This window comes from Bufo gargarizans, chromosome 8 (assembly GCF_014858855.1).
Source record: "Bufo gargarizans isolate SCDJY-AF-19 chromosome 8, ASM1485885v1, whole genome shotgun sequence".
NCBI lineage: Eukaryota > Metazoa > Chordata > Amphibia > Anura > Bufonidae > Bufo > Bufo gargarizans.
In genome coordinates, this window is record NC_058087.1 from 199,033,530 (window position 1) to 199,045,502 (window position 11,973).

Here is an 11,973-nt window from a genome sequence, read left to right on the forward strand (position 1 = left end):
GAGGCTTTCCTGCAGCTATCCAATATGTATGCACGGTCCAATAGCAATCTCTCTACAGATGAAAGTGTAGTATTATCAGAGTACCGGCTCTGGATGAACACTGTGAACAGTCAGTCTTTTTCTTCCGTGTTGGAGGCTTACAAGACGGGGAGCAACAGAGCTAGGCGCAGCCTTAGCATAGTGCTGTGTGACTTGGGGGGAAGTTAAGGCAGTTGAGGGTTAAGGTTAATGTTGGGGGCATGTATTCCCGGGCAGTATATGAGGTGGAGTACGGGCGGAGTTTTGGCAGACGGTGCTCGTGGGGAAGAAGGAGAAAGTTTTCCCTCGTGTCTGGTCAAGCACTGTGAGTGAAATGGCGTCCTTGGAGGATTTATTAGGGACAGTGATGGCGGTGGCTGAGAGGCATGGTGCTGACTGGTTGCAGCAGAGTCTGCAGGCTGTTTTGGCGGGTCCGGTTCCAACACGTGCTGCCCCTGTTGTGAGGCCCAGGGCTAGGAGGTCTGCTCCCCCTGAGAGACTGAGCCCTGAGGCCAACCTACGGGTGCAGCAGCGCTTAAGGAGCCCCAGCAGGGACCCTCCGGTGCAGGCGGTGAGGGCGGTGAGTCCTGCGCCCTGCCGCCGCAGCGGGAGGAATCCTGGTTGGCGCCGGGCACCAGCGGGAGAGGACCGGGTATCCCTCATTGCCTTGTCTTATTCACGCCGTGGGGGGAGCTATGGCGGAGCGGCGCCTCCCCTGGAGGCCTTGTCAGAGGGGGAGCGAGCCGAAAGACGTCCCTTACCTGTGGAGTGGGCGGAGAGTCAGCCGAGGATGGTGGATGCGCGTACGGCCCCACAGGCTGGTGGTGGGGGCCTGGTTCGTGGACTGGCTTCAGCGGTGGAGCGGGTAGCGCCGCGGCCCCTGTCACAGGGCCGGGGGTGTTCTTCAGCAAGACGGCATGGGAGCGGGCGGCGCACAGCAGCAACACCGGTGGCTGTTCCTGGTACTGCAGGCGGGTCGGCGCAGGAGGCTGTTGTGGCTGTGGGGGCTGGATCCGGAGGCGCTGCAGCGCAGGACAACTGCAGGGGGGAGCCTATTTGTATGGCGGCTGCCGGTTCTCCAGCCGTTGAGCCTGGAAGGAGCCGGATGGTGTCAGTTGCCAGGGGCAACGATGGGCGGTGGCCACCTAGCGGTGGGCCTGGACGGCTGGCGGATGTGGAGGACGGCAAAGTCAGTCAAGACGACTGGGAAGAGGACGACAGGCGACTGGACGAGGATGGTGCCAGTCCGGCAGTGGCATCACTGAGCGGACCATCATTGGAAGGAGCATCTGGGCGGACCACGGCTGCTGGGCGGATACCTCAGGGCCGGTCAGGTGAGGGACCTTCGGGTCAGCAACGAGCTGCTGTTGAGCAAGTGGTGGGGGGTGGTGTTTTGCAAGGCCAGGGGTCTGCGGGGTTGGCACAGGAGTTGCTGGCGGGATGGTTTCGCTTTTGTCTAGATTGGGGTCGGGTGTTCGGGAGTCGCCGACGGTGGTATGGGCTCCGGTAGCGTCAGGCGGTGTGGGGGGTCAGGCTGGCGGGGCCGGCTCGAGTAGCGCTGGGGCGGATGTGGTGGTTCCGGTGGCTGGGGAAGTGTCGGTCGGTGTGGGTGGAAAAGGTAAGGTTGGGGGCGAAGTGCGGTTGGCGGACGCGGCTAAGGGATAGGTTTACGTCTGCTTTGAGGGGCCGCTGGGGGCTCATTTAAAGGCAGAGGTTAAAGAAAAGATTTGGAGGGACGAGTACGTGGAGATATTCTCGTTGCTCCAGTTGGAAAAGTTTAATTTGGATAGGGTTAAGCCAGATGAGACCAAGAAAGAGGAAGAGGAGAAGCGTCGTTATAGGTTGATACCGCGGACCTATTTGAATTGGCTGCAGGCATTTGCCATTCTGGCGAGTGTTGTGGGTGAAAAAATGCTGGAACACTGTTTCGCTCTTTTCTGTTATATGGATGCCATTGGTGAGGCATACAGGACTTATGGGGGTGTGGCATGGCTAAGGTATGACGAACAATTTAGTCAGCGAAAGGCGGTCCGGGCGAGTATTCGTTGGGATCATAAAGATATTGGTCTTTGGATGCGGCTTATGGCCGCTCCAAAGGTTGGTCATCAGTCCTTTCGTGGGGCGGCCGGGGCTTCCTCGGCGTCCGAGCCTGGTAGCGGGCAAAAAAAGGGTTGCTGCTGGCAGTTCAATGAGGGTTATTGCAGATACCTTGCTCACTGCCGGTTCAAGCATGAATGTTGCGAATGTGGTGGGGCTCACAGTCTGTCAAGGTGCTTCAAGCGTGGGCGAGGTAAAGGAGCAGATGGGGCGCAGAGGAGGGGTGACACCGGTGAAGGTGGAAGGGATTCTTAGTTGGTTTCAGGGATGGTTTTAGGATCCTGTGTTTTTCGGTTGGTCCGGTGGTGGCTCCCCGTAACTTGGCGTCGGCTTTGCGTAGGCCAGACGTGGTAGCGGAGAAGATTGGCAAGGAGGTCATTACCCATTCATCCGGATAGTTGTCATTTGTTGGGGTTTAAGTGGGAGGGGGGCAGTTTTATGTAGATTGTTGTTTGCCGATGGGTTGTGCAATTTTATGTTCTTTGTTTGAAAAGTTTGCTTCTTTCTTGGAGTGGGTGGTGAAGCAGGAGGCGGGTTGGACTACCGTTTTACATTATCTTGACGATTTTTTGTTTATGGGACCTGCTGGGTCGTGAGTTTGTTCGGTATTATTGCACACGATGGAGAGCATAGCTGGTTGTTTGGGTGTCCCGTTGGCGCCGGAAAAAAACAGAAGGTCCAGCGACTTCTGTGAAATTTTTGGGTATAGTGATTGATAGTGTGGCCATGGAGTGTCGGTTTCCGGATGAGAAGGTGGCGGATTTGCGCGATGAGATTAATTTCTTGAGGAAGGCGAAAAAGGTGCAGTTGCGGCGTGTGCAGTCTGTTCTAGGGAAGTTGAATTATGGGCCGGGTTTTCTGCAGGCGCTTGGCCATGGCGACAGCAGGGGTGCAGAGGCCTTTCCATTTTTTGAGATTATCGTCTGAGGTTCGGGATGACTTGCTTGTGTGGGGAATTTAATGGGCGTTCAGTGTGGATGGGGGCGCCTGTTGCCAGTGTTGATTTGGAGCTGTTTACGGATGCGTCGGGGTCTTGTGGTTGCGGGGCCTTTTGTGGGGGGCAGTGGAGCCCAGGTGCCTGGCCGGATGTTTGGGTGGATGCGGGTTTTTTGAGGAATTTGGTTTTGTTGGAATTGTTTCCGATTGTTTTGTTTGTTGAGTTGTGGGGGGATGTGCTCAGGAATAAAAGAGTGAGATTTTGCTGTGACAACATGGGGGTGGTTCAGGCAATTAACAGTCAGTCTGCTAATTCGCCCCCGGTGTTGCGCTTACTTCGCCATTTAGTTCTTAGCGGTTTGCGGTTGAATGCTTGTTTTGTGGCTGTGCATGTCCCGGGAGTTGATAACGACATTGCTGATTCACTCTCTCGTTTTTAGTGGGATCGTTTTCGCGGGCTGGTGCCGGATGCGGACGAGTTGGGTCTACCATGTCCTCAGTGGCTCTGGAACGTGGCCTTGGGGTCTCCTCTGAGTTGATTCGCCAGTCCGTGAGTAGGAGTACGTGGTTGGCGTATTCTTCGGTGTGGTCCCAGTGGGAGCAGTTGCTGGATCAGGTGGGGGGTTGTGAGGTAGTGGAGGATTTTCAGATGTTGTTAGTATATTTTATCGGTTTGTCTTATAGTTCGGGGGTGTCTGTTTCGGTGGTTTCCAAGAGGGTGGCGGCTGTTATCTTTTGGTTACAGTTGCGGGGTCTTGTGGATGTGTCTAAATGTTTTCTGGTACGGCAGGCTTTGAAGGGTTATAGGCTGAGTGCGGCTCGTCTAGACACTCGTAGGCCGGTTTCGTGGGCAGTGTTGCAGTCGTTGTGGGAGACGGTTGGTGTGGTGTGTTTGACGCCTTATGAGGTTTGTTTGTTTAGGGCTGCTTTTTCCCTGGCTTTTTTTGGGGCCTTCAGGGTGTCTGAACTGGTGTCGGGAAGTCGGTTGTGTGGGGGCGGTTTGTTGAGGCAGGATGTGTGTTTTTCTGGGGAAGGTTTACGTTGTGTCTTGCGCAGGTCTAAAACGGATCAGGAGGGCAAAGGGGTGGTTATTATACTGCGCCCGTTGCTTGGGTCGGTTTTGTGTCCGGTGAGGTGTGTAGAGGAGTTGTTGGCGGTTAGGCTGGATGTGGTGGGTTCGTTGTTGATGCATGTGGATGGGTCGGCATTGTCGCGGTATCAATTTGTTGCGGTTTTTCGGAAGTGTTTGGTTGCAGCAGGTTATCCGGCACAGGAATTTGCGTCTCATTCCTTTAGGATTGGGGCGGCAACGGAGGCGGCCAGGGGGGGCCTGGGGGAGGAGGCCATTAAGCGGATTGGTCGGTGGGAATCTAGATGTTATCGATCTTATGTTCGTCCCCATATGTTGTGAGTGCCGGGGGTAAAAGTTTTGTTGTTTTTACAGAATTTTGTTAGGTTTTGATTTTATGTGTTCACAGGGTCGGCTTGGACGTGAGGAGGAACAGACGGCAATTGGGGTTCGACCCAGCTGACATGCAAGTGCGCTGGATTGGCATACAGGGTCTTTTGTGGGGTAGGGTGCTTCCGGAATTTCATTCTTCAGTCTCTTTGGATAGGTCATCTGATATTGTTGTATTGCATGTTGGAGGAAATGATCTGGGTGTTCATAGTACTAGGGAGGTAATTTGGGATATCAAATTGGACCTGCTGCGTTTATGGTCTGATGTCCCGGGTATATTAGTGGATTGGTTCGAGGTGGTGGCTCGGAGGGTGTGGCGTTTTGCGAGGTCGGTGGACCGTATTAACAGGGACCGGGCTAAGCTTAATAGGGAGGTTGGGCGTTTTGTGAGACGCCATGGTGGAATTGTGGTGAGGCATCGGGAGCTGGAGGCGGCATCGCCTCAGTTCCTTAGGTCTGATGGTGTTCACCTGAACGAGGTGGGAATTGATATGTGGGTCTTAGGGATTCAGGAGGGTCCGGAGACGGCCCTTCGGGTGTGGCGGGGCGCCCATAGGTGAGTGTGACTGATATGTCCTCTATTTATTAGACAGTTTTATCGGTGTCAGCTCTACAGTCTTGTATAACACAAGTCGTCTTGTACAGTAGCCTTTAATGCACAGAGATCTTAATATGTGAGATTCAACCGACCTTTAATGTTAAGGGGGTTGTCTCACTTCAGCAAATATCATTTATTATGCAGAGAGAGTCAATACAAGCCACTAGCTAATGTCTTGGGATTGTCCATATTGCTTCCCATACTGGCTGGATACATTTTTTCCCATCACAGTATTGACTGCTCATTTCCATTGTTACGAGTCAACCACCTTGATCAATAAAAGTCAGTGGCTGCGGCCTGCGCCTACACACTATAGGAAAAATCCCTAGCCTATGTCCCACGGTCCTGGACACTGGGGAGGTCTATGTGTTTTCCGATATTGCTCAAGCACGGCCACCACTGATGGATTGCCGGTGGGACTCATAAGTATGGGAAAAATGAATAAAGCAAAGGAGGCAATATGGATAATAATATATTAAGTGCCTTGTATTAACTTTCTCTACGTGAAAAATGCCACTTGCTGAGAGAGACAACCCCTTTAACTACTTCCAAACATGACTCCAATTAAATATACTGCAATGAGAAGAAAAATTACCCACGTACAAAAATTTGCTAGTGGGCTTTGCTAACGTATTCTTTACATTTTTTGTAGCCAGTGCTTCATTTGTATTCAGGACTATCAGCTATATATGGATTATACCTGCGGTTTCATCTAGTCTGTGTGTGTATGGCATTACTGTTGGGTTGTTGAAGATAGTCCTTTATGCTCCATTTTTTTTTTTTCTAATTTGTGTATTTTTAAATTTCTACCTTTTGGGTTGTGTTTTGGGTTTACAAACTCCAGTTAATACATTGTTTTCCACTGTAACCGGATGCTATGGTGTTTTTGCTTTCATTTGCAGAACTACTTTTAATTTGGTTGCAATCACCTGTAGAGAATGGTGTAGCTTTGAGTATCTGCCGGCCATCCGCCTCTGTTGCTTGAAGCCCAATGGCTGGAAGACCACAAGGACATTGGGTTGTGGTTGAAGGTGATGGCACCGCCTAGGGCGGGGCAGTCCTTTCGGGGTGAGCCCAGGGGGTCGTCTCCGGGAGCATTGGCTGGCAGCATCGGCAAAGGGGTTGTGTTTCCTCTTTAATGAGGGAAGCTGCAGATTCGGTGCTAAGTGCAAATTCAAGCACGAATGTACAGTGTGTGGGGGGTCCCATGGAGCTAGCCGGTGCTTTAAGGGGGGAAGACAGAGGGGCGGTGATGGCGTTGGAAAAGGGTCGGACACCGGTGCGGGTGGAAGAGATGCAGGAGTTTCTAGATAGGTACCCGGACAGGGTGGCGGCCAGGTTGTTGGGGGATGGTTTTCGGTTTGGTTTTCGCATTCGTTCAGTGGTAACGGCGGGGCCTATGGTTCATAAAAATCTTAGGTCTGCGCTTGATCATGCGGTGGTGGTGACTGAAAAGTTAATGAAGGAGGTAGAATTGGGGCGGATGGCGGGCCCATTCAGGGTGCCACCGCTTCCGGACCTTAAAGTGTCTCCGCTGGGGGTGGTGCCAAAGAAAGAGCCGAACAAGTTTCGGCTCATTCATCATTTGTCTTACCCAAAAGGGGCGTCGGTCAATGATGGTAAATATCCCGAACTTTGTTCGGTGGTGTATACGTCATTTGATGCGGCTGTGCGCTGGGTGCGACGGTGTGGGCGGGGGGCGTTGTTGGCAAAAGTTGATGTTGAGGCGGCTTTTCGGCTGCTTCCGGTTCATGTGGAGAGCATGGGTTTGTTGGGTTGTTGTTGGGAGGGGGAGTATTTTGTGGATAGGTGTTTACCAATGGGGTGTTCTCTCTCGTGTGCGTACTTTGAGACTTTTAGCTCTTTTTTGGAGTGGGTAGTGAGGGAGGTTTCGGGTTGTTCTTCGGTTATTCATTACTTAGATGATTTTTTGTGTCTGGGGCCGGTGAATTCTCGGGTCTGTTCTTTGTTGTTGCACACGGTGCAGTCGGTTTTTGCGTGTTTTGGGGTGCCGTTAGCGAGGGAGAAGACGGTAGGTCCGGTGACGGAATTATGTTTCCTGGGGATCGTGATAGACACGGAGAGGATGGAGTGTAGGCTTCCGGAGGACAAGTTACTGAATTTGCGGCAGGAAATTGATAGGGCCATAAGGCGGGATAAGATTAGGTTGAGGGATCTACAGTCGTTGTTAGGGAAGCTTAATTTTGCATGTCAGATTATGCCGATGGGTAGGATTTTCTGTAGAAGGTTGGCCGCCGCTACATCTGGAGTGTCTGCGCCTTACCATTTCATTAGGTTGCGGAAGGAGTTAAAAGGGAGATTTGAGGGTTTGGGCGGAGTTTTTGGGTCAATATAATGGGCGGACATTGGTTATGGGGGTTTGTGATACTGTGGATTTTGAGTTGTATACGGACGCGTTCCGGGGGAGTAGGTTTTGGCGCGTAATGTCAGTGGCAATGGTGTGCAGGCGGGTGGCCGGAGTGGTGGAGTGGTACGGGGTTGGGTGAAGAATATTGCATTGTTAGAGTTGTTTCCCATCATGTCATGGAGGTTGTGTTGTGTTCTCTTTCTCGTTCACAGTGGGATCGGTTCCGGCTTCTAGCGCCAGAAGAGTACACTCACCACCAGTGTATGCCGCCATCCTCCAGTATCAGTACACTCACCACCAGTGTATGCCGCCATCCTCCAGCATCAGTACACTCACCACCAGTGTATGCCGCTGTGGCGAAACCAACCTCGCCACTGGGTTTTGGAGGGGGCTGTTTAAAAGCCTCTTGCCTCAGGATTATGGCCCATAGTAACTTTAAAGAAGACAGGCCGGCTGCACAGCTTAAATCTGTCTTTGGAATTGTATTTTGTTATGTGAGGCACCCAGATGGCTAGTTTAATTGTATTCGTGTATTCTGAGTGCCATTCGCCTAATGATATGCACTCAGACTTGAGCTATCTGGGGATATGTTAAATGTCTGTGTTTGCTGTGGGGGTGTGACATTGTGTGTTTAATGGTGATGTCCGTCCTGTTGTCTCCACATGTGTATTGGCGATCTCCCTTTGTCCTGAGAGATAATTGGATTGCCTTTGGTTGTCTCTAGGGCAGAAAGGAGGAAACCATGATGCATTGTGGGGATGTGTTGTATCTGTTCTGTGTTGCAGTCTCCCTTCTGGTCGCCTAGGGGCGTGAACGATTGGTTGCTGTACTTATATTGTATGTGTTGATTGGTTGTTTTACACTCAACATAGAGCCTCATCTCATGTGTGTGGGGATTGCTATACAAGTATACTCCCCTGGCTATTACTTCTAGCTCTTGTAAGAGCTGTTCCAGGTTCCTGTGGAGGTATTGGTGTAGACCGGAGTGCTTGGAGTCCTTGGGAGGCACTGGGAGCATCCATTAACGGAGGTACACAGTCGGGGTGTCAGGAGATCTGTTACAGCCGCCATCCTCCAGCATCAGTACACTCACCACCAGTGTATGCCGCCATCCACCTGCATCAGTACACTCACCACCAGTGTATGCCGCCATCCTCCAGCATTAGTACACTCACCACCAGTGTATGCCGCCATCCTCCAGCATCAGTACACTCACCACCAGTGTATGCCGCCATCCTCCAGCATCAGTACACTCACCACCAGTGTATGCCGCCATCCTCCAGCATCAGTACACTCACCACCAGTGTATGCCGCCATCCTCCAGCATCAGTACACTCACCACCAGTGTATGCCGCCATCCTCCAGCATCAGTACACTCACCACCAGTGTATGCCGCCATCCTCCAGCATCAGTACACTCACCACCAGTGTATGCCGCCATCCTCCAGCATCAGTACACTCACCACCAGTGTATGCCGCCATCCTCCAGCATCAGTACACTCACCACCAGTGTATGCCGCCATCCTCCAGCATCAGTACACTCACCACCAGTGTATGCCGCCATCCTCCAGCATCAGTACACTCACCACCAGTGTATGCCGCCATCCTCCAGCATCAGTACACTCACCACCAGTGTATGCCGCCATCCTCCAGCATCAGTACACTCACCACCAGTGTATGCCGCCATCCTCCAGCATCAGTACACTCACCACCAGTGTATGCCGCCATCCTCCAGCATCAGTACACTCACCACCAGTGTATGCCGCCATCCTCCAGCATCAGTACACTCACCACCAGTGTATGCCGCCATCCTCCAGCATCAGTACACTCACCACCAGTGTATGCCGCCATCCTCCAGCATCAGTACACTCACCACCAGTGTATGCCGCCATCCTCCAGCATCAGTACACTCACCACCAGTGTATGCCGCCATCCTCCAGCATCAGTACACTCACCACCAGTGTATGCCGCCATCCTCCAGCATCAGTACACTCACCACCAGTGTATGCCGCCATCCTCCAGCATCAGTACACTCACCACCAGTGTATGCCGCCATCCTCCAGCATCAGTACACTCACCACCAGTGTATGCCGCCATCCTCCAGCATCAGTACACTCACCACCAGTGTATGCCGCCATCCTCCAGCATCAGTACACTCACCACCAGTGTATGCCGCCATCCTCCAGCATCAGTACACTCACCACCAGTGTATGCCGCCATCCTCCAGCATCAGTACACTCACCACCAGTGTATGCCGCCATCCTCCAGCATCAGTACACTCACCACCAGTGTATGCCGCCATCCTCCAGCATCAGTACACTCACCACCAGTGTATGCCGCCATCCACCAGCATCAGTACACTCACCACCAGTGTATGCCGCCATCCATCCAGCATCAGTACACTCACCACCAGTGTATGCCGCCATCCTCCAGCATCAGTACACTCACCACCAGTGTATGCCGCCATCCTCCAGCATCAGTACACTCACCACCAGTGTATGCCGCCATCCTCCAGCATCAGTACACTCACCACCAGTGTATGCCGCCATCCTCCAGCATCAGTACACTCACCACCAGTGTATGCCGCCATCCTCCAGCATCAGTACACTCACCACCAGTGTATGCCGCCATCCTCCAGCATCAGTACACTCACCACCAGTGTATGCCGCCATCCTCCAGCATCAGTACACTCACCACCAGTGTATGCCGCCATCCTCCAGCATCAGTACACTCACCACCAGTGTATGCCGCCATCCTCCAGCATCAGTACACTCACCACCAGTGTATGCCGCCATCCTCCAGCATCAGTACACTCACCACCAGTGTATGCCGCCATCCTCCAGCATCAGTACACTCACCACCAGTGTATGCCGCCATCCTCCAGCATCAGTACACTCACCACCAGTGTATGCCGCCATCCTCCAGCATCAGTACACTCACCACCAGTGTATGCCGCCATCCTCCAGCATCAGTACACTCACCACCAGTGTATGCCGCCATCCTCCAGCATCAGTACACTCACCACCAGTGTATGCCGCCATCCTCCAGCATCAGTACACTCACCACCAGTGTATGCCGCCATCCTCCAGCATCAGTACACTCACCACCAGTGTATGCCGCCATCCTCCAGCATCAGTACACTCACCACCAGTGTATGCCGCCATCCTCCAGCATCAGTACACTCACCACCAGTGTATGCCGCCATCCTCCAGCATCAGTACACTCACCACCAGTGTATGCCGCCATCCTCCAGCATCAGTACACTCACCACCAGTGTATGCCGCCATCCTCCAGCATCAGTACACTCACCACCAGTGTATGCCGCCATCCTCCAGCATCAGTACACTCACCACCAGTGTATGCCGCCATCCTCCAGCATCAGTACACTCACCACCAGTGTATGCCGCCATCCTCCAGCATCAGTACACTCACCACCAGTGTATGCCGCCATCCTCCAGCATCAGTACACTCACCACCAGTGTATGCCGCCATCCTCCAGCATCAGTACACTCACCACCAGTGTATGCCGCCATCCTCCAGCATCAGTACACTCACCACCAGTGTATGCCGCCATCCTCCAGCATCAGTACACTCACCACCAGTGTATGCCGCCATCCTCCAGCATCAGTACACTCACCACCAGTGTATGCCGCCATCCTCCAGCATCAGTACACTCACCACCAGTGTATGCCGCCATCCTCCAGCATCAGTACACTCACCACCAGTGTATGCCGCCATCCTCCAGCATCAGTACACTCACCACCAGTGTATGCCGCCATCCTCCAGCATCAGTACACTGACCACCAGTGTATGCCGCCATCCACCTGCATCAGTACGCTCACCACCAGTGTATGCCGCCATCCTCCAGCATCAGTACACTCACCCCCAGTGTATGCCGCCATCCTCCAGCATCAGTACACTCACCACCAGTGTATGCCGCCATCCTCCAGCATCAGTACACTCACCACCAGTGTATGCGGCCATCCTCCTGCATCAGTACACTCACCACCAGTGTATGCCGCCATCCTCCAGCATCAGTACACTCACCACCAGTGTATGCCGCCATCCTCCAGCATCAGTACACTCAGCACCAGTGTATGCCGCCATCCTCCAGTATCAGTACACTCACCACCAGTGTATGCCGCCATCCTCCAGCATCAGTACACTCAGCACCAGTGTATGCCGCCATCCTCCAGCATCAGTACTCACCACCAGTGTATGCCGCCATCCTCCAGCATCAGTACACTCACCACCAGTGTATGCCGCCATCCTCCAGTATCAGTACACTCACCTCCAGTGTATGCCGCCATCCTCCAGCATCAGTACACTCACCACCAGTGTATGCCGCCATCCTCCAGCATCAGTACACTCACCACCAGTGTATGCCGCCATCCTCCAGCATCAGTACACTCACCCCCAGTGTATGCCGCCATCCTCCAGCATCAGTACACTCACCACCAGTGTATGCCGCCATCCTCCAGCATCAGTACACTCTCCA